The following is a 22635-nucleotide window of genomic DNA, read 5'->3' on the forward strand; positions in this document are numbered from 1 at the left end:
TTCACTTTAAAATGAGCAAGAAAATAAATAAATAAATAAGAAGACACACAAATTTGCTTTTCAGCAAAACTTGTAACTCAAACGGTGATCTCCATCACTTTTGCTATGCCCAGGAGTTTTACTCCTGTTAGGGAAGCAAGCTTCGTGATATAGGCAGAGGCTCTTTATTGTACGTTTAAAGCCTTATCTACACGTACAGCCTGTGGTACAGCTATCTCTGTGTGCACTGTTATATTCCCAAGGAGCCAGCGCTCATTGTTTCAATCAGCTGTTAAAATCAGCAGCAGGCACGAGATCAGATGGGAGCTTTATGATCTGTGTCTAATGCTGGGCAACTCAATTAATTTTTACGAAGTCCTCTGGGCAAATGTCTGTTCAGAAGGGGGTGGTGAAGGTGTTCTGGGTTCCCGAGGCCAGCCAGATGCCACATGGCCTCCTCCTGCCTGGGATCCCCCGCAACAATGGCTGGAGGCCGCAGGAGAAGACCTGGGAGCTCAGGACCTACACACAGAGGCATGAAACAGCACATGCCTGGGAGTCTGGGGAGACCTGGTCAGAAATATCCATGGTCTGCATCCCAGCTCCAGCCCGGCCCTTTGGCAGATAGGACCAAGTATTGTGGAAAGATTTCCCTTACCCAGTGCCTGTCTAATCAGGCTGATGTTACAGCCTCATACAGCAGGACAGCCACTGTCACAGGATGTATCCTTATTTCCCAGGCACGCAATAACTTCCTTATTTCTGCCTGTGCTCAAACACACTGTGCTCGCATCTGTTTGCAGTCTGAAGTGCCAAGTACCATCCCTGTGGCACCATAAGTGAGTCTCTTACCCTTAAAGGACCTTCCTTTAAGGTTTGTCTTCCCTGCTGGAAAAAGCTGTGTTCCCCACCCCCAGCCACACCATGCTGGACTAAATGTTACGCTTGAGTTACAAGATAATGAAGATAAAGCATCTTAGCGGGTAAAGTCGCTGAGAGCATCCCTCCGGCTGACACAAAGGAGGGCTCTGATGAGACAGGCATTAGCAGGTTTAGCTGTGGTGGTTTATGGCATGAACCGCCCCCGCCAGCTCTGTCAGAGCTTTCCAGCACCCAGCAGAGTGGGCAGGACAGAAGACGTGTCCACACCTCAATTCACGATTCAGAATATTATTTATGTTCAAACCCTGAGCTTATATATGGTTAAAATAAGGGGAGGGCATCCTGAGGAAGTGAACGAAACTATCCAGCACCTCAGCCATTAATTTTCAGAAAGTAACAGTGCCATTTGTCTTGTCCAAAGGCATCACCATGAGAAAGCATTGATGACAGGGACTTACAGGCTTTCACTGCCCTCTTTTTACATTAGTTCTTGAAAGGATCCACTGGCTGTGTTAAAACAGGGACAATGACTAAGAAAGCCCAAATTAATGCAAAATATTAATCTGCCTGCCAAGATTGATTATTATACGCAAAAAACCCAAATACATGCCAGCATTGAGTTTCTTCTCTCAATAGAACATTTTTGCAAACAATTATCACCCCCAGCACTTGACTTCTGATCACGGAGCTATTGCACTCTAAAAGATAATTCATGCTATTATCACACCTAATTAAAAGCTACTTAACTGTAGAATGTGGGCTCCGCTTTATTTTTAGAATTTGCGCAGAAGTGAAATTATCTACTGCAGATAATTCGCATAAACTTGTTTTTCTTCAACATTTGGAAGACAGATCTATAGCCCATACAAATGTACAATGGAAGATTTCTTATGCGACTCCAACAAGCAGAAGGGATAACAAAAAATTGTTGCTTATGCTCTAAAGAATAAAAGAAAATTATGAGAAACTGAAGCAGTCGATGGCTTTTATAAATGTAGGCAGAGCAGTTTCAAGCACAGTTTCAAGCTAAAACCACTTTGTTGATGTGTTTAGGAACAAGCTGCTGCAGCTACAGAGAGGTGGCAGAATAGCCTCACACATAGACCTGGAAATAGGAGGCAGCAAGCAACCCGTGGCCCATTGCAGGGACAGCCTGCCTGTGGGCACGCAGGATTAGATATGGCCCTGATGGAACTGGGGAACAGAGCAACCACATTCCTTGGCCATGGTTGACCCAGTGAGCCCGCCAAGTCTTCCCTCCCTGTCATAAGGGCATGGGTGGTTGGCACAGTGGAGGCACCTTTTACTGTGCAGCCAGGCACCAGGACATCTCAGTGGCTGTGTCCGCACTGATGGACATGGTGGGACCGGGCACTAAGCTGGATCATCCACATTGCTTAATTGTTAGAATGCACCAGGGCACAGTCTTGGCCAATGCCACGTAGCGTGACACGGCAAAACAGTGCCTGGGCACAGCCTGGGGGGGTGGCATGCAGGAGGGACTGTTCCCAGCAAGCAGAGAGGTGGGACTGCACTGCTTCCCATTTCCTTCACCCTACACAGTCTTACAGCTCTGTCTCAGGAGGCTTTGCAGCCACAAACTTCCCTCCTGCCCACTCCAATTCATGCAATACAAACCCTGTTTCATGCAATAAAACACCATTCTTGTGGGCTGCAGCACAGCTATTACATTAGTTCAGATGGCATAAATTTAAGAAAGAAAAAATAGAAGGAAAACATCTACACATTAATACCAATGTCTTAGGGCCACAGGGACACCAGATGGGAGACCAGGATCAAGCACTATGCAGCATGGGTATAGCCAGTCTGTGTCACTTGGCCTTGGGATCAGAGAGCAGTTCCTGGCTCTGTTTACTTAGTGGTAAATACAAAGCTGGTGATGCCAGAAGGCTGCACAAGGCTTATTTCTCTGCAGAAATAAGCAAGAGGAACAATCAGGGTTCAGCTTTGCAGATTACCTCGGAACAATGAAAGTCAGGGAAGAAAAAAAAAAATAGCTCACTCCCCTGCTTAGATAAAGCTGCAGCTCCAGAAGATTTTGAAAAGATTTCTGTGCCAGCGAGGATGCAGCTCGGATCTGCACAACGGAGGCTCCACAGAGCAGCTCCTGGGCTGCATTGCTGGCGATCACAAGCACATGGAAAAGCTGAGGGCTGTCTGGCCACCCCTGATAAGTCAGTGGGTAGGTGACAGGCAGAGCCTGTTGCAGGCAGGGAGAAGGGCTCAGGCTGCTGCCTGAGGGCACAGGCACGCAGATGCCGGAGCTGACAGCCTGCTTGCAGCCCAGTGCTCTGCTCTGCTTGGGTAAGATGCTTAAGCTACTGTCTCCAAAGGGAAATCTTCCTTAGCCTTCCAGGTCTGGCCCACACACATTTTATCAACAAAATGATTGCAGTTGAAAGTATGCTTTTTTGCTGTGTTTTTTAAAAGTATTATTATTATTATTATTTAGATGATCACTGTAGTCCTATCAGCTATTTTTATTTAAATGCCATCTTAAACTTTGGTTACACCAGCTTAAACTCAAGTGCTGACATACTTGTCCCAGAATGAAGCTGTCTGATACTGACTTAGATATCTTCTGGTCTTGAATAGCTGTAACAACAGAAGCTCTTTTCTGTTGCATCAACACAAGGAGTGACTGTATCACTTAAACTGTTATCAGTGTAATTAAAGTGGGACAACTCTTGTGTCTCAATAAACACTGAGGAGCTGGCTTTGACTGTGACTGCTGTTGTTCTCATCAGGGGAGAGACTGGCTTGTCACAGCCCCCCAAATAAACCTATGCTGTAAAGGTGTAGTGGAGCTCTATATAAATTACAGCTAAACCAATTTATTCTTTCATCTGTGAATGTTGGCTGGCTAATTTAATGAGAAAGAAAAGCCTGTAGCCAGGACAAAGATATCATGTAAAGCAGTCTTGCTAGCAAAATATCAACTCAATCTATGAAGTCGATTAGTCGATTGCTCTTTCATTCAAATTATGAGGACTGTCTCGTACACTCAAACTACTAATGACTGAAAATCCTGCAAAAACATATTGCATTAGGCACGCTAACAGCAATAACCTGCTTATTTTTGAGTAGAGTACAACCAAGTGGTGGGGATGACTTCAAATATTCTTTTCAAATGGCTTAGATTATTTCAAACCATAAATTCAAAGTATTCTGGGATCACAATAGCTGCCTCTCTGAGCTGTGTTACTGCTTGATAATAGCAGTGAAACACTGCAGACAGATGATAAAGCAGTTTGATGTGAGCTCTTGTGAATGACACCATGGAAGAAATCTGTCCCATGAGACCTGAGTAATCCCAACCATGAAGGAGAGTAATTGCGGTCAGACAAAAATGGCAGCTTGCTCAACACATCGACTTGCTATCTGAATAAATATAATTGAGCACATTTGCTTGGACGAAGGGGACTTTTTGTGTGCATAGTTTCTAATCATCATGAGAAAGGATTGCACAATTTAAGTAACATGTATACAGTTCTTTCATTTTTTTTCCAATTTGTATTGAGGAAACATTGCGGTTGAGGAAAACTCAGCTGTTGTGATAGCCCGAGCAGCGTGACTCTGCATTTTATGGATTCTCATGGATTTATGCAGTTGCATACATATATGCATACTTGTGCAAATATGCAAATGCCTATATGGAGTCAGCAATCTGTTTGCAGGCCTGCCTCTAGCGCTTTTTGAGCCACAGAAAACGGATTGTTCTTAGATCTGAACAATTCCTATTCAAATAGCAGTGTCTAAAACAACAGGATGGCCACATCCCAGAACTACCTCCCTCCAACTCCTCTGCCAGAAGGTGGGATTTAGAGACTGGCAGAGCTCAGAACAGGAAAACAAGAAGCTCAGAACAGGAAAACAAGAAGGTCTGATGTTAAACTTTGGGTGCACTTTGGTGGTTGCTTGCACAGATTGGGCTGCTGCCATTAGGTGAGGGACACACTATGCCTGAGTTGCACCTTGCTGACCATGGTGGGCAGGTCTGATTCTCCAGTCCTTTCCCCTCCTTTCCTCACACCTCCTGCCAGCATTGGTACATGGGGTAGAGTGGGAAGAGCAGGAACGGGAAAGAAGGAAAGAAGGACATGGAGCGAAGAGGAGAACAACTTCAACTTTTGGCAGAGCTGTTTAGATTCGCTCAGCTATATCATGCAGCTCTGCTCACTAAAAGGCAGCTGGCTGCCCAGAAAACCTTCCCTGCCCAGCAGCCAGGCCAGCTCCCCCTCCTCCCTGCATGCACGACTCGAGGGTTGCACAAGGAACGGGGTGGGAAGGACAGCCAGTGGGACCCCCTGCTCCACCTAACATCGGTTGTGAAACCACAGCCTGAGTGTTAAAACTCACAGCCTACGCTGCAGGCTGGCTTAGGAAACTTGAGATGCAATTTTTAAAATGTCAGGAAAATAGTTTTAGGAAAACAGTCCCTGTGCACTGTAACAAACAATCGCACTTCCACAAATAAGGGAGCAGAAGCAGAAGAAGGGCTGCAGACTGTGGGGTGCAATGGCCCTTGAGTAAGGTAACATTGCACACCAGCCACATTGCCTCTCCAACTGCCCAGAAACACACAGAAACAAAAGGCAGAAAGAAAGGACATGTGTAGCGGAGTTGTCCTGTATGATCAGTGGAGGGAGAAGGAACTACCTGTGCAAAAAGCAGAGATACACCCCTGTTCAGAAACCACAGGTAGGAAGAAGGACCTGGACGTACATTTAACAGCACGTTAAAGCTACATTAGGGATATGCATGCACCCAGCTCTCCTCTGGCAGCCCAGCAGTATCCCTTTGTCTGTCATATCCCTCTCCATCACTGGGGATCCACCACTGATCATTCAAGCCCGTGCTCCACCAACCATCCTCGCTACTGCCTTCTCCATCTTTCACCTTGATTGACTCTTGATTCATCTGAGGAGGAGGGAGAGGAGGAGGAAGATGTAGCTATTAAAAAGCAGCAGCAAGACGGCTCTCAGAAATTTTACGTCAAGCATTCAGCCTCGCTGGTAAAGTGACTGAATTCACTTTTTTCGCTTAGAATTAGTGAAGCAGAGGAGGATGTGTCAGAAACTTAAGAAATACAGCTTACATACACAACAACAGTGTAAAATGATGTAGAGGATGAAGAGGCAGGAGCAGGATTGTCCAGATCATCACCTAGGGGGACCACAGGCAGTACACTGTCTTGGCTGCTTCATCCATGAGAATGAACACTGAGCACACATCTTTTACTGTGAGTGTTTCTGATGCCTCTTTCTGAACAGCCACACTCAGCATCATCTTCCTCAGACAAATCAAGATCAGTCAAGTCAATCCAGCGTGAAGAACAGAAATGGAGGATAATGCTTGGGTGCTCAATCTCTCAGACAAAGCAGCCAAGATAATTTCAAACAGCAATTTTCTCATTAATTCTGATGGGGAAAACTGCTTTGCTATCCATTGTGTGGCTAACACTCACGCTTTTCAGGAACATATTCTTGTTGGGAAGGGGAAGTATGTCTGTGTATGTTTTCTTCACACTAGCCAAAGTAAGGGCTGAGGGTGCTTCACAGCTCTTCCAAGGCTCATGATTCCAGTTCCTGAGGCACTGAATGTTGCTGCATGATGAACAGGAAAACCCAAATGCACTCAGAACTGGAGCTTTGTATTTGAAGGTGTTTATGTTGTTGGAGAGCCAGGCCTTTTCTAGGGGCTTAGGTAAGTCAACTATGTGATGGCATCACAGTGAGGTGTTTGCACAAGAGGGCTGTGGACCTTGCCGTGCTGGACATTCCCATTGTACAAGTTGCTAGCAGTGCAATGGTCAGAGTAGGTGGTTATAAAATCGTAGCCAAAGATAGACTCCTCAGCTGCCTTCTTGTCTGATTTTCACCAGGACTTTGCAAATCAGCAGTAGGAAAGTGCACCCCATTCCCTCCAGCTGTCACTGTTTGGATCTGTGACAAAGCAGACAGAGGAGAACAGACTAGTTTCTTAACAGAAAGTTAGTTTCTGTTAGGATTGATTCTTTTGAAGTCTCACAGCTTAGGATGCATTGTAAATGGTGACCAGGGAATACAGGGCATGGTCAAGTCCTGGCTGAGTCAAGCCAGCATTGCTGGAGCAATGCTAGATCTACAGGCATGCAAATGCCTTTCTCTGCATCTCCTCCTGGGAGAGCTGGGAACTGTCAAAATCAAGAATAAATTGAAAACAGGACTGGCTCAGCTATTTCATGGCATCAGCTAGATTTCCTCAGAGTACATTTAGATAATAGCACTAAAGAAAACAGCAGCTAGCTTACAGTGGAGCTGCTGTTACCTGTCGCATTCAATGGCTGGAAGAGCTGCAGTGGGTAATTTTCAGGAAAAACTCATTGTGTGTAAGTATGTGAGGGGGGAAAAACATAGCCACAAATGAGGACCAAGAGAAAAACAACAGCCATACAGTCACAGCCAGGGAACTGACACTCATCTGGATGCAGAATAATGAGGTTTGTGGAGATATGATTGACAGTGGGGCTTATCAGCAGCTCTGAATGGCAGGGACTCTCCTCCAGAAAATGACATTACAAATGAAGTGGAAGGAAGAAAAATTATAACAGTGACTCTGACAAGCTCCAAGGCAGGAGAACGCTTCAGCAAGCACTTCAGCAGGCCGGCGACCAGCAGTGACACACTGGCTGCAGCTTCTCTCCTGAGGGCAACTCAGTCCAGCAGCCACAGAGAGAAGGACTGGTGAGAACAGGGCTCAACCCTGACAGGGATTTCTGCATACTGCAGACAACTGTAAATCTTAGAAGAAGCACCATTATTTACATAGTGCTTATAATAAAACGTGTGCCATCTATGTGCCATCCTCTTGTCTTCTTATCTGTCAAGCTTCTCTGGCTTTGCAGTACCATCCAGTAACATTCCAGTGTTTTACTGTCAAACTTTTGACTCTCACACTTCCCTGTACACTGGGGTACAGAAACTGGGACCAGAGCCTGCAGCAAACCACCCCATGGGGTTTGGGAAATGTTTGAGGTCCTTTCCCCCTTTTCTTTATACTGGATCAAGGTTTCACCGGGCATCCTTGAGCCTGAGTTCAGCTGCAGAGACATCATGGGGTTTGAGATTTCCCTGCAGATGCTGAAGGCAACTCTGTGCCAACAGGGACTTCAGTTTAAAGTCTGGGGGAGGCCAAGGCTAGCTGAGTCCCCAGCCTATCTGCCTGTGCAGGGCTGATGGTTTCTCAGGGGTTATCACAGTCCCACGCATCATTAGCCTCCATAGGGTTTGCATGCGATGGAGGAGAGAGGCAGCCAAGAGATAAGGACCTACTCCTGGCTTCCACAAGAGCCAAGGAAAAAGGCTTCTCCGGGGCTCCCTGCAAGCATCTGCTATACAGCATCATGCAGGGCTGGCCACCTCCTTCCCCATGGACATTTCCCTTCTGATACTGCCTTTTGTGCTGACTTTTCTTTGTAATGAGGCTACATGGACTCCAAAGTTTTTGAAAAAGTCCCCATTTAAAAAACTATGATGCATTTGCTCTTTTGTGAAGAATGTATTCATAATTAAGTCCTACAGACAGGGTTGGAGGTCTGAAATGGGGTTTTCTCCCAGTGTTGGGTTTGTGTGTGGTGGTAGCAGGACAGGAGGCTACAGAGGTTGCCCCTGTGAGAAGCTTCTCGAAGCTCCCCCAGCTCCAAGTTGGATCCACCTCTGGTCAAGGCCAGGCCAATTAGTAATGGTGGCTGTGCCTCTGTGATAATGTATTTAAGAAGAGAAACCTGAGAGGAGGAGTTGGAGTTGTGAGGGAGATACATATGTAAACACTGAGATCAGTGGAAGAAAGGAGGAGGAGGAGGAGGTGCGCCAGAGCAGAGACTCCCCTGCAGCCCGTGGTGAGAGGGCAGGCTGTGCCCCTACAGCCCATGGAGGTTCATGGTGGAGCAGATGCCCACATGAAGCCCGTGGAGGACCCCACACCAGAGCAGGTGACTGGGCCCGAAGGAGGCCATGACTGAAGGAAGCCCATGCTGGAGCAGTTCATCTCTGGGAGGATTGGGACTTGTGGGAGGGACCCAAGCTGGAGCAGTTCATGAAGAGCTGCAGCCTGTGGGAAGGAGTCATGTTGGAAAAAGTTCATGGAGGACTGTCTCCTGTGAGAAGGACACCATGCTGGAGCAGGAGAAGGCTGTGAGGAGTCCTCCCCTTGAGGAGGAAGAAGCAGCAGAAACAACACATGGTGAATTGACCGCAACCCCCATCCCCTGCCCCCTGCGCCACTGTGGGGGAGGAGGGAGAGAAACTGGGAGCAAAGCTGAGCCTGGGAAGAAGGGAGGAGTGGAGGGAAGGTGTTTTTAAGGTGTGGTTGTATTTCTCACTATCCTACTCTGACTGAACTAAGTAGTGGTGGTGTTCAAATCAAACTGATCTTTTTCTTCCCCAATTGAGTCTATCTTTTGCGCATGACCATAATTGGTGAGTCATCCCTCACTGTCCTTGTCTCAATCCCTAAGCCTTTTGCTTTATTTCTCCTCCTCATCCTTGAGGGGGAAAGAATGAACAAGTGACTGTGTGGTGCTCAGTTGCCCTCTGGGCTTAAACCAGCACACTCTCCCTCCTGCTTCTTTACCTTCTTTCCTCCTCAGCACATACTTGTTTCACAAAACTTTCCCACACTGACCTCAGGGATGGACATGTTTTCATTTTGGGCACTTGACCTATTGTTCTGGATATTGTATTTAACCAAACTCAGCTCTAAGCCCCTCAGAATAAGGAGATTACTGTCTCTCTATGTATTTTGTAAAAATGCTGTAGGAAATGTCAGCTTCACAGTTTCCAGGGTTTGTGTTTAAGCAAAAAGGATTACTGTGCCAGGCAGGGAATTACCAGCTCCTGACCCCTGCAAATGCTGAGACAGATGTGGATCTTTATCAAACATCTGAGAAAAACTGGGAGTAAATCTGTACCACTGCAGTCCAAACACTGCCCCGTTTGCTCTGATGTCCTCTGCCCCCTGACCCAGCCGTCACCCTTGCTTGGGCTCATCCTCACAGCTGAGCCCTGGCCACAGCTGGGGGACGCCCAGGGGTGCTCCCTCCACCAGAGGTGCCCTCCCTCAAAGGGAGGCAATGACATGACTGCTGTCCAGCTGGAATACCTCACAGCCTGCATACAGAGAAACCCCCTTGGCTCCTCTCTAGTGCACCCTGGTAAGACTCTAAACGAACAGTGAAAGCCTCCAGCTGCAGAGCTGATGGAGCCTGTTTTCCCTGGGCTTGGCACCGCCTGCTTGGATTACCTGTGATAAGGTGAGGCCACTGATGAAACCTTGTCCTGCAATTAGGGCAGCTGTAAGAGCAACTCCTGTGTGGGCTGTGTGGGATCAAGTCAGGCTGCTGAGAGCACCCTGAGCCTGTGTGGCTTCTCTGATGTCTAATAATTTAAGTCAGCTCACCTACCTGTGCTTTTGGTGGGGGCACATGGGGTACTTGTCTGCTGCCTTCATGACATGGGTCACTACTTGAGATATTTGAGATTTCTATTTCCTTATCAAACTTGGCTGAAACTGGCCAAAAGGAACTAGGAATCTAAGAGATTCAGAAGGCAAATAAGGTTTTATTAGCTTCCATCTGAAAATGTAAGCAAGCCTCAGCCCAAGTTTCCTGTGTTTCCTTCACTCCACCTCACCCAGTGGGCCTGATCCTTTGCCACACTGAGTCCTGCCTCATCACTTACACCTGAAAGTGTGGGTAGAAGAGTTATCACAGGTCTTCACAGGCCCTCTCCCCACTAGCCACATCTCTATTTCAGGCTGGTGCCTACCCTTCTGCCCATGCCCAGGTGCGTAGAAAGGGTGGTGGTAGCTGGTGGAGCTCCTGGCAGCTCTTCCTGGGGAGAAAGAAGATGGAGGAGAACCATATCAGGAGACTGTGGTGATATAGGAGCAGTGTGGGAGAATGTAGTACGTATGGGAAATAAAGAAAAAAAAAAAAAAGACAGTAAAAAAAAAAGAATGAGAGAATCCGGGAAGAACGAAGTCATGGAAAAATCCAGAAACTATGAGGAAAACATAGGATGAGGTAAAATAAATTCAGTATTAATCTGATGCAAATTTACTTTCAACCCCCTTGCTTTATTCAGTTAGAGACCACAAACTGCATATGCCAATAAAAAAGCTGTATATACTGTACAGGAGTTCTTTCCCAAGGATTAACCACTTGCTGGGAAGAATACTGTTCATTTCATTTCCAATAAGGAGAGCATTTGCATTTATAAAAAAAAATCTCAGGGGAGGAGATGAGAGAACATCTGGCAGCGGTTCTTACCTTGTAAGTAGTCTCCAAGCTAGAAATCAAATTTGAAGTAAACAAACCTGAGCATGTTCATCTTGCTGTTCTTAAACATGTAGCTTCTAATCACAGAGATATGTGCTTTGTCCTTAATGAGTGACAACTGATAATGTCTCTTCCCCATAACACTATTGCCATTATCAACATAATCAGAAGTCATTTCAATATATGCAGGCAATTAGTGATAGCCACATTTCAAATAAGAAGTAAATCTACCATAAGAGTTAATATTCATCTGGAGAGTACAAATCTTTGTATTGTATTTAAATGAGTTTCCTTAATTAAACTGACACTGAAGTTAGTTCATATTTATAAAAGTACACTTCTTCCTCTATTATCACAGGTTACAGCAGTCCTCTGAAGCTCTCTCTCCTTTCTTTATTAAAAGCTTGTAGAATTGAACCAAGTTTGATTTTTTTTTTTGCAGGCTTGCAGGTATCATACATGGGCTTGCCCACATGTTTTGGATACTCACAGAGAAAGAACTCACATTTTAAAAAGCTGTAGCACTGCTGAGCCTGATGTAAGTAGGAACAGATACGAGCCTTGTACTGCATTGATTAGCTGTTGCCTGTCAGTGTGATATAACAACATTCAGCATTGCATGCAACAGAACAGATCTAGAGATCTAGCCTTGTTTCTTCACTTCAAAATCAGGTAGAAAATTACATATGAAAACATGAAATCATGTATGAAAATATAATATTGTTGTTAAGATGGAATTTTATAGCATATATAAAAGGGGCAACTTTGGTTTCAAATGACTGTGTTTGTCTTGCCTTTAGTTTTCAAAATATGGTGCTTATTAGCAAGAAACTATCTCATAACCAAATGAGAGTGCAAATCCAACTGCCTAAATCTGTAAATGCAGGACTTTCCTGAACAGCTTTATTAAATTGTAAGAGTGAATAGCACTATCTAAGCTAATAGTTGTTTCTGCAGGGATTTAGGGGTTTTTTAGTGTGTCCGAGATGTCAGATCTCTAGCTAAACTGATCTTACATATTCAGCTCAGCCTGCCCTGAGCCTGGATGATTTAAAAAGGACTATAATCCAAGATGAAATTGCAAGTCAGATCTAGGGCATCTGTGCCTGCAGTATTGTTATTGGGTGTTGCATTGTCTACCAGCATCGTTCAATCTCCCTTTACTTTCTGCATTCAGTCCTTGTAGATAGAGTAAATATTGCCTCCAGCTTAGGCTCTGCTTTTTCAGTTGCGGGTCTCAAAGCTAACAACAAACAGGAGGTAAGCATTATTAACAAGAGTTTGATGAAATCTTGGTAGAGCAAAACAATTTTTATGTGAGAGACTGTTTAAGATAGGAATCTGCCATGTCAAAGAGCAAGCTTTTCTTTCTTCATCTGACACAAATCTCTCCGTTAACATTTTAATAAATGTCACTCCTCAGTCGCCTCCTGGGAAAGGATCAGGGTCCAGGACAACTGCTTTTTTAGGGAGTGAAGGAGACAGCACATTTTTACCAAGTAATAGAGTTTTCTTTCAATTCTGAAGATGAGTCTGGAGTGGTTCATGCCCTGAGTACATAATCATCTGTGGCTTCACATTTCCGTCTGGATTTCTGGCTTTGCACAGACTTGCATCTATTTTCAAATAATTGCTATTTCCTTTTCCTGTCCTTGAAAACTAGCTCTTGTGTGAACTAATGTCAAATTCTATCCTCCCTCCATACGGTGTGTCATATTGTGCTTTTCTTAAACCAGCTGATGAGAGGCATTAGACACTGTTCACAGGTGAAAAAGAGCCTGTTTTAAAGCCTCATCAATTTAATTTTACTTGCTAATTAGAATAAAAATTTTAATAAAATGTCAGCTAAGCTCAAAATGTTAATGCAGAGAGATATTCTTCTGTTTGTTGAATTATTGGGGAATTCATAACTATGGCAACACAGCTAACCGTAGATAGGAGAAGAGCACAGCTGACATCCCAGGTCAAAAATACATCCCTGTATGAGCTGCGAGATGCCTGCAGGCACCTGAGCTGCTCTGCAGTGACCTTCGGGATCTTCCAAACTGTCACCAGTCAGCAGAGGGCAACACAGGCACAAAAACACGGGAAAGCTTCTCCGGCTCTTCACGCATGTGTAACCGAAACCCACACCTCCCTCTGCTAACGTGAGCAAGATCAGGCTTCAACCTACTGCAGCCAAGGATGAAACATTTTGTATAATTAAACCTGCTTTTCTCCAAATATAGCTGATGAGCAAACGGAAGGACACAAAATGAGTAAACCAAACACAGTTGTCAAGGTCCCAGTAGAATAATTCAGAATTTCTATGTAATATACATGTAGCAACTGACTGTGGCAAAACCTGTGAGCTGGCTACATACATTTAAAATATGAGTTCAGTACAAAAAAATGGGGCAGACTCTAAGCTGGGAACTAAACAAATGGGAATTCTGGTGTGGCCTTGAAAAGAAAGTTGCAAGAAAGCCATTTTCACTCTTGATGGCAATGGTACAAATACTGGACCAGATCCTGAAGGTGCCTAATTCAGGGCAATATGCCTAACACCTATGTGATACCCTGGCATCCACGGGGCAGGCAGTATGGAGGGGCTTACTTCCACCCTGTACCTGGGTGTTACCCTGTGGAGGGCGGACTTTGTGTCAGATTGGGGTTCAGGTGAGAGCAGACACATACACAGTGAGGCTGTTCAGCAGAGCTGCAATCCAGGCAGAAACAACAGATAGGAAACGTGGCAGGGCACAGGCATCCACTGGAGAGTTCTGGCCTTTTTTAAAAATTAGTCACTGCCTGTATGCCAAGTCTCTGAGAATATGAAAACCATATCAGCTTGGATCAAATGGCATTTATCCTCTTCTGACCAGAAGTAGACACCTAGAGAAACCTTTAAGGCAAGGAAATGCCTGCAGAGATACTGCCCAGAACATCCTGCCAGACAGTAACAACCTGCAGGGCAGGGACTGCCGGGACCACACAGGCTGTGTTTGTGTTCACCAGCCCTTCACCAATTTCTCTCTCTTTAAACTCATGGAGACCTCATATCACCCTCTGCCTCCCATGGCAAAGAGTTCCACAGAGCCCATACATGGTGTCCAAAGAGCCACCTTGGTTTTAGCCCTGAAACCTCTTACCCATTGGTTTCCTTCATGTGCTCACACTGGAAGAGATAGTGAAAACTGTCCACTGTTTTCTATTGCTCCAGCGCTCAGAAGCTGCCTTCCTCTCTCCCCCATCACCTCTTCTCCAGCTAGAAGAACCGTACTTTTTATTTCTTGTAGGGAAGCAACTCATTCCTTTGACCACTTTTGACATCCTGCTCTGAACCTTTTCCAGTCCTAATCTAGCTCTTTTGAGAGGGAGTTGAACTTTCCACTTGTGTATTGCAGCAAATGACTGTGAACTGTACTAAAATAGCAGCTATAATTGAAGTTTACTAAGTTACAACACTATTGTAGATGCCTGTCTGGCTTATCACAGTGCAGCAGAGATATACAATAATTATTATACTCCTATAACTTAAACTATTGACAATCAGTAGTCAAATGAAACTAGTGCAGATCAGATGACAAAAATCATTCCTTCTTCTTTATTGCCCATCTTAGAGAGGAAAAGCCTCAGAAATTATTGCCTCCTTCCCAACTCTGTGACACAGCATCCTGCATCTTACTCTAATGGCATCTGTTCTGATCTCGTTCCCATAGTCGGAGTGGCGGTTTCAGGTTTCCAAGCCACGCACAGCTTTCTTTTCTCATCATGAATTCTGCCTTTCCAGCATATCAGACATAATGTGGTTGCTATGGAATTGAGTTTGCCTTTTGCTATTAAAAGATGATGGGCTTTCTAATTTAGCAGGATGCTGCTCATGGCCAGGGCCTGGAAGTGCCTCCAGCATCTGGCACACCAGAGGTAGCTGCTGTTCCCCCTTCAGGTCTTTATGACCCAATTTGCATTTTCCATATGTGTTCTGACCAAACAACCAGTCGCTGCTTTTTTTTCTTCTCCGTATGAAACACTATCAACCATTAAGGATCCTTGAACAGACTTTTTCATTTTTGGAATGGGAAAAAGCACAAATATAAAATCTGTAGCTTTGGTTCTTACCCATCTGCTCACTCTGGCTGCAAGCATTTATGCAAACCCTGTGGCAGCTTTAGGGTTTGCTACATCCCCCTGCATCCCGGGGCACAGCAGTCTGCTGCAAAATGATGCCAACTTTTTCACTGGAGTAGGAGAGATGCATGTTGTTGCAGGTGGATAGGTATTTCACAGGTTGCTTTATTAGATCAATATTACCAGCTAGTATTATTTGGCTTCCAGGAATAATGTCTCCCTGTGTGTGGCTGTACTGCCAATACACGTAGCACGTGGAGCCATGCCGGGGCTCACACGTTTGCCAGAGCAAGTGCCGTGCTGTGAAACACGGACGCATGAGTCCAGCCCCTGAATGCCTGGAGAAAATGAAAGCCTGTCCTTCACATACGGAAGGTGTCTATTCTTCTTGCAGATAAGGAGCAGCCTGTGCAGGACCTGCGGCACAGCAGGGATGCCTGCACCCCTCCCTGCAGAGCAGTGGCCGTGTCTGCGGGCAGGCACGCTGGCCACGGCGCTCCCGGCACGCCGGCGTGGGCCCCAGCTGTGCACTGCTCCACACGTACCAGGAGACCGGAGGAAGGATTTCCTCTGCTTGCTTCCCCGCAGCACTTGCACGCAGCCCAAGGACAAATCATGAGCCTACAACTGCAAGATACCAAGGAGTTTTTCAGCTTCCTGGATGCAACCTACCTCGGCCTTCAAAGAAAGCACCAACTTAGAGCTGTGCACTTCCAAGCTCTGTAAAACATATAAATCAGCGGCATTTTTCATCTTGCCATCCCTTATGGTGGGAGAATTGAAGGCAGAAAAAGGCAGAAATTCTATAGATGAGTTATGAAGAGGCTGGAAAAAAATAGCACCAGTCACAAATTTATTTTTTCCAACTGTTTGATTATTGAACCCTCTCTCTGAGATGACACTAGATAGTTTCTGATAGTAACTGATTGATGAGTGTTACATTGTTGACTGCCAGGAAAAACATAGCATCCCTCTGGATCAAAGGAACAAGCAGCCTCATCAAAGAAAGACCAGACACAAGGGATTAAATATTGCATGTCACTGGAAACCACCTACAAAATCAAAAGAAAAATGGAGGTTGTCAGGGGGCATATGCTCAAATTTTATGGTCTTCTAGGATTGAAATATCAGTCTCCAATCCAAACTGTGTAAAAGCACTGCAACTGTCAGCTAGAAAAGGCTGCCAGCTGATACGCAGCTGCTTGACTATGGAACACTGATTTTTGTCATAGGAGAGGTAGGAAATAGTTAAAGTAACTCTAGGTGCTTCTTTAAAAAAAAAAAAAATAATCTTTATCTTACAAAGCAAGTTAAACCTGTTAGAGTGATTAACAAGTAGGGAATCCAGGGTCAGGTTTTGTAAGGCCTGCTCTCCTGCTGCCAGCTGCCCAGGGGCTGGGTGGGTTGGGGAGAGCAGAGCAGAAGTGGGTCCCAGCTGCAGCAGAACCCAGAGAGCAGGACAGTGCAGGAGTCCGATATGTGGTGTAACAGTCACTGAAAGGCAATCTTACATTGATACTCTTGAACCAGCAATCTTAAACCCAAGATCTCTTTAGGCATTGAAAACTCTGAGAGTTTAAGAAACTTAGTAGAACTTTTGGGATTTGCTTGTTGCAGCCTAGGTAGGTCAGAGAAAGCTGTGAAATGTCAGCATGAGATATCTCCCAATCCATTCTATCAAACCCATACTGGAGAACAGAAATCCCTGTTCAGATGGACTCTGGACAATGCTGGAGTCAAAAGTACATTCAGTGTCTTCTCATCTCTGGGAAGTTCTGTGGGGGAGGAAAAGATTGGCCTGGGAATTGAAGGCAAGTGGTTATACATCTGTACTTGCCATGGTGAGTTAGGCAGCCTGCCATGGGGCATGGAAAGCCCCCAGTTCGGAAAAACCAATAACCCCCAGTGAGCCACTGTGCTGCTACAGAGCATAGCAAACCCTTCCAGCAATCCGCTGGTACAGGAGTGTCCTTCCTCTGAGCCTCTGGTTTGCTCTCAGCCTCAGGCTTTGATCAGTGAAATGGTGGCAAAGATACATCTTCAAATGTATGTATGTATTCTTATGGATGAATGTATACAAAATATTGGCTATTTAAGGTGAAAAATAAGTATCCTATGTCTGGCCTAATAGTTTTTTGTTTGTATGTGAAAACTGTTTTCAGCAGTGTGGAGGCTGGTCCATGCATGCACTCTCCCAGGAGATGGAGTGGTCCTTCGATTACAAAAAATTAAGAAACATCATCCTGTGCTGTCCCTGGGAGATTTTTAATTGGGATGTCTTCTCTCCCTGAAATATCCTCTGCACAAAGGCAGATGGCAGTTTAAGTTCATGCTCTGAAGATCACCAGCACGTTTAGACTTATGCCCAGCACAAGGACCTAGATATACCTGTGTGAACATGTAGAATAATCAGCATGGGGAAAAAATGAGAAAGGTCCCAGCATTCATCTGTCGTGTCCCATTCCCCTCCCACTGAAGCACCAGTGGGCTTGTGCTGGCTGGAAGGGTGGCAGAGGCGTCAGAGAAGCGGGATGCGACAGTGGGAGGCAGTGTTGCATCACCCGCTTTGAAAGACGGTCTCAGTTTTCCCTTCATAAATCAAGGGAAAGCACTGCTCTTAAAAGAGATTCAGAGCAAGAGACTATATTCAGCTGTCTTTATTTTACCAGTGGGAGCTTTCAGTTTTCCTGTCCTATTTGAAATGATGTACCTTAATGCTTTAAAGTCATTTTGAAAAGGAGAATGTGTGTCTCAAGCTTCGTAACTTCTGCAGAATAAAGAGAGGTTAGGAATAGTTTTTTGTGTAGAGATTATGTTTTCCAGTTCATGGGAAACTGTTACTGCCAGGCAGCTTCAGGGATGGAGATGTCTTTGCTCTGGATTAGACAGATCTTATTGCTCCTGCTCCTAATCACATCAGTGTTGATGAACAGAAAGTTTGTTTTACAGTTGGAAAACCAATTAATCTAACTCCAGCCCTCTAGAAACAGGACTCTGCTGTAAATCAGTCATTATCACTCCCTTGATGATCAGTGGTGAACGCCAGGTGCTGTCAGACAGGATTTCATTCACTGTGGTGGCAGACTCTGTCCTGAGATACCCATACAGCCGCTGTCAGAGCAGCACTCAAAATCTGGCATTATTCATCTGGGGAGTCTGCAGCCAAAGGAGCTGAACTCAGTGAACTCTCCGGAAGCACTTCCTGCAGTTTGACTAATTCCACTAATTTTCATTTATAGCTGATAGTCCCAAATGCTGCTTTAAGGACATTAGGGTCATGCAGCTCACTGTGACACATTTGCTATATTTTGTTTTCCTGGAATTATTCAGCCTTTGTTTCTCTTGCAGTATCTGTCCTGTGTATCAGGACTGACATGGCAGATAGAGGAAGCCCAGAGCTACAGTTGGGCGTGCTTGCACTTTGTGGTCTTCTTTGGGGTTTCAGGGCAGAGAATGGATCTACCGAGATGAGAATCCAGCCTTTCACTCATTAAATACAAATAAATCACAAATTAATGTTTTGTTTCTTGCAGTTTGGGTGATTTGTACTCAGCTGATTAAAAATCACTCTTTGCAAAGATAAATCACTCTAATGACTTAATGCCAGACCACAAAATAGGATGTGTAATAATCCATCTAATACTTTTTATTCAGCTGGAAGATAAAAAAATCATAGCAAACCAAGAAAACACTGAAAAATGCTTTGGTTTTATGCTCCATCTGTAGTGCTGTTTGCTGGGGCTCATTTACCTGCAAGCTCTAGAGCTACAGTTTCAACTGTCTTGTTTAAACAAGCTTCACTCTTGGGAGCAGGCAAACGCTGCTCTTCTGACCCGTGAGCACTCCACAGCAATTCTGAGCTGGGCTCAGCTCAGCAATGCTGAGATAGTTATTGGGTCTCCAAAACACCTCCTCCTGCCTTTCTAAGACAATGCTGTGGAGCCCCAAGCCAGTCAGGGGAGGCAGAAGCTAAGGCAGCAAACACAGACCATGAATGACTGGATGTGTCTGCCAATAACCATTTTTGCACGTCCAGCTCTGTTACAGCTGCTAGAAGTCAGGATAGCATTGGTTATAGGATGGACAGAGAGAAGAGATGATAGTAGTGTAACCTATAACTAGGTGTACCTTATAAAAGGATCAGCTCTGTGTTTGAATCTGTGGCCAGATTATTTCTCTGTCTTTTCAAAGAAGTGTTTTGCACAGATGTGAAATCCCTGACTCCTAAATTCATCCCTTTCCCCTGTCACACGACCACAGTTGCTTTGTAGCCTGGAAGCCCATCTGAATGTCATAATCAATAATTTTGGCACTTATTAGCATAACGATTCACAAAAATAGATTGCTTGAATATTAATGCAACTATTGTCATCACTTAAATAGGTGCGAAGAATGCAGTCTGCTGTGATCATCCACCATTTGTTCGTAGCCTTTGCAAACTCTCTTTCGTTTGAGAAAGGATCCTGCTGTAATTAGCAGTGTGGTGACATACCATGGTGGTTACTGTCCCAAAGAAGTTGCCATGCCAAAAAGATCTGACCCATGTTTTTATACAAGTTTAGGGTAAATCAACAGCCAGGTACTTTCCAAGTACAGATGATACTGCTGTTTTCCATTGAAAATGAAAGTTTGAACACTATAAAAAGAGCTGAGATATTTATACTGTTCACCTTCATAACTTTTGTGTAAGATCACTAGTAATGCACAGAGTGGACAGTGGGATTCTTATGCATTACTTCTCCTTCTGCTCCCAAGCAGGTATTATTCCAGCTCCAGCCTCCAAACACACATTTACACAGACTTGTTGTATCAAACATGCCTGTGCCCCATTACCAGCTGTAGTACTGAAACGTGTACTCCAAAGTGTCTGCCTGACACTGGTCTCACATCCTTTCAATATGTATTTGAAGGAGGCAACAAGAATAGTGCCAGATGGCAATGGGAATGGAAATGATATGACGTACATACGTGATGCAATTTTCTTTTTTTTTTTTTCCTTGTGAATAAAGCATCTTGTGAAAAGAGGAATTAGATGCAGTATTTATAACAGTCCTTCATAAACATCCCCAAATTCTAAGCAGAAGACAAAAGGCATGAATCATATCACAGCAGGCGCTATAGCTGGGGAAGTGGCCTTTATGAAGATTGCTTCCGTAATTTGGGCTCCAGAATGAAAGAGAGCTGCTCTTAGAAGATCTGTAGGAAGTTGATAATGGCTTATTTAATTGTAGTATCACTAATAAAATCTGGGTTTTCATCAAGAACATTTCCTTAGCTAAAAATGCCATGATTCTTCAAGCTGTAGTTTGATCCTGTTCATTTTGGCTATAAATGATATAAAGCCAAAAAAGCAGATTGGGACATTATAGTTTCCTTTAAAAGGAAACTTTTAGACTGCGGCTGCAATCCACACCATACAGGAAGATAAAACCCACAGTAAGTGGCTTGGTAGGCAGAAGTAAAACAATTACTCATAAAACAGGTATCATAAAGCAGGGAAAATTATTCTCTATCAATTATAGAGGAAATGAGACTATACTTTGCCCTTTATGACTTCACAGCTAAAAATCTCCCATCAATTCATGAAAACTAAAGGTATTCTCCTCTTGCATGATTCTCCATTGGTTTTGGTGGCAGGTTTATGTTCTTAACCTACAAGAGTATTTGGCCCCATTGAACTTGCATTATATTCCTTGTACCAGAAGAATATCACCACGTTCATATTATTCATGGGGAAATCCTGAAATAGAAAGAACGTGATCTAAAGCAACTTCTGATATCTATGCTAAAAATTATGAGACCTTCTATATTACCAGCATTGACGGACACTGTCAAATCAAAGGAATCTATACATAATAGTCACCTTCAGATGTATCTGATTTCAGACATTCACAACCAAAAATAGTAGATACAAATATAATTTAATATTAAAATTCAAATATAAAGTATTAACCTACCTCTTTTCCCCACTATTAAACAGCAAAATATTGGCAAAGATGACAGCAGATCTCACATGATCCAGTGATGCCAGATCTGACTTGTACCTAGATTTTTCATTCTGAAAGCAGACAGGGATTTTTTGGGAAGCAAATAGCTAGGGGCATTAATAAGCAGTAAGTATTGCTGCATCCAGACAGCTGGTGAATGCATTCCATGGTACACCTACAACAGAAGAACACAGGCCAGTGGTTCCGTAAATCCCAGGGAGAAGCAGGACAGGGATGGCCAACTAATACCCAATGACTAGGTGGTGGTAGTACCATTATTATCACTGTACCTGTGAAGCTGGCTTTGTTCCCTGTTTTGTGTGCTCTGCATGGCCTAGTTTGGAGTTCCCTTACATTTGTGTTGTCTATCCCCAGTGCAGAGGCTGCAGCTGGATTCAGAAGATGCACAGAGAGCAGAAAAGATGTGTTGATTGGAAGGTGAAGAAACTTTTTCCTGCACACAGACATTTTGGCACAACCCACCTGACCCTGTTTAAGGTGCTCAGCAGCTGGGCATCACTTTGTAGTATTTACCACAGGAAAAGGTCAGGGCAGAGAAACAGGTAGAGTCCAGAGAGGAATCCTGCACGGTACCACTGGTTTGGTGGCTAAGCATCAGAAAAAGCCAGAAGGAAGAGAATATAATGAGATGCTAATGGGAATATATCGCTTCCAGCTTATTAGGACTGCACTCAAGCCACGAGAAGATAAGGTTGGAGCATTCCTTTGCACTTTCCCATCAAACCAAAGAACTGCAAATGATAGCTGACAACAGCTTTAAGGAAAAAAGATGGATAAAAGCAGAGCTTTCTCAAGCAAAGCTTCAAAGCATGAAAAGGCAAAAAATTCTCAGAGCGATCTACTTGCAAGCATTATCAGGCTGCCTGCAGATGACTCCAGACAATAATAATAGCCTCAAGGGGACAGGCAAGATAGGATATTAAGATAGCTGCAAAATCAAATATTGACAGCTACCACCATCCCAGTCCCACATGGCATGGCTGAAATGATAACCAGGGCTCCCTAACAGCCATGTTACAGATTGTGTGATGCTGCATGGCATTCAGGAAAGTTCATCAGCACAAAAAACAGGGTGGAAAGAGGGAAGGTTTATTACGTAGAAATGTGCAGCATAGTCACGGTGGAAAGCTATACATTGTTATTGTTTTTATGCAAATTGGAGCAAATTGTGCACATTTTCATCAGCAGGGAAAAAAATCAGTAGTCAGTGTTTTGGAAAATGAGAAATTTAAAGCACAATCAGAAAATAAAGACTGTCAGGTTTTGCTAGCTGAAGGAATTGTCAGTGTTCAGGAAAAAAATGGCTTTGGGGAGTAA

This window comes from Strix aluco, chromosome 2, assembly GCF_031877795.1.
Source record: "Strix aluco isolate bStrAlu1 chromosome 2, bStrAlu1.hap1, whole genome shotgun sequence".
Lineage (NCBI taxonomy): Eukaryota > Metazoa > Chordata > Aves > Strigiformes > Strigidae > Strix > Strix aluco.